We start from the raw sequence: 1,151 nt of genomic DNA, 5'->3' as shown, positions 1-1,151 counted from the left end.
CTGCCCCGATCCACCCCGCCCCACCCCGCCGCTGACCACAGCGGCCACAGCGCGGCGCCTGCGGGTGCGCTCTGGACTCCTCGCCGCCTGCCGGACAGCTCCTGCTCCCCCGGAAAAATCTGCCCCGGCTCACGCCACGCCGCGCCGGGGAACCAGTTTCTTCCGGAGCTGCAGTGCACCGGCCCGGCCCCGCCCGGCCCGCCCCTCTGCAATCGTTTTGTGTCCTCATCGCACAGGTTGTTTTCCCCGTTTCCTTGCTTTCTGATCGGTAACGGCTGCTCTGGAATTCCCCGTCCCAATCATACATCACACGGCTAGCTGCACTGGGGAAAATAAAGGGTCGGACTTTAGAGGCTGGCTTAAACTTTACCCACGGCATTAAAAGTCCCCGATGCCTACCTGGCCTGGCACCCACTCAGCACAGGTTCAATGTGACCTGTTGGTAGATACGGCCCACTAAACACCTGCGTGTATTGCGTGGTAAATTCGCCTACTTTATTATTTCGCAACACTGGTATGCATTAAACTCAGCCTCCTTCTGGAGCGTTCTATGCCAGAAAACTACCAAGTCGGTCGGTCGCTCCTCTCGTTGTTTTCCTATAAGTGCGCCGAACAACCCACTTAGGTCATCTGCGTCCGTGACACACCGTCAGTCTCACACTGATCGTGGCTGCTAGCTATCCCCAGGCACCTGTCGTGTGGGGCCACCCCTGGCGTCCTGGCGTCTGCCGCATCGTAGTTTAGGCCAGATGAATATGGCGGGTTCAGTTAGTTATGCCTCGTAGTGGTCGTGCGGATCCCCGCGCCCCGCGCCCCGGTCGGAGCAGCGCGCCTCTTTAACTGGAACAGCTGATCACGGCGACAGACGAGGCGTGTCTTCATCATAATCGAGAGAGGGGAGCAGCCATAATAATAGAGACCACGCGAGTGGGACATGTGTGCCTGTGCACGGTCAAAACAATAATGTCTGCGATACTTATTTTAGGAAAAAAGGGAAAACTTTGAGGGTGTCATCATTTAGTTTGAGGGAAACTCCTCAGATCCTGAAGAAATCTCCTAGAGAAAGGTAGGAACTTTCCTCGCGTGTCGATGTGATATCCTCACAATCTGGGGAGTTTTACATAATCTAAAATAGCAAGGAGGAGTGGGGG

The 1,151-nt window shown here is 56.0% G+C and overlaps 2 protein-coding genes across 2 annotated transcripts in view; both read left to right on the top strand.

Moving 5' to 3' along the window:
* Positions 1–1,151, top strand: part of LOC113207999 (2-aminoadipate transaminase) — a 9,455-nt gene that overhangs the window by 484 nt on the left and 7,820 nt on the right. The gene's annotated exons all lie outside the window — the stretch shown is intronic.
* Positions 1–1,151, top strand: part of LOC113207996 (zinc finger protein 569) — a 5,758-nt gene that overhangs the window by 309 nt on the left and 4,298 nt on the right. The window lies entirely within an intron of this gene.

This window comes from Frankliniella occidentalis, unplaced genomic scaffold (assembly GCF_000697945.3).
Source record: "Frankliniella occidentalis isolate FOCC.00 unplaced genomic scaffold, Focc_3.1 Scaffold311, whole genome shotgun sequence".
In the NCBI taxonomy this organism is placed as follows: domain Eukaryota; kingdom Metazoa; phylum Arthropoda; class Insecta; order Thysanoptera; family Thripidae; genus Frankliniella; species Frankliniella occidentalis.
The sequence above is the reverse complement of the archived record's forward strand: the minus strand, read 5'-3'. Positions and strand labels throughout refer to the sequence as shown.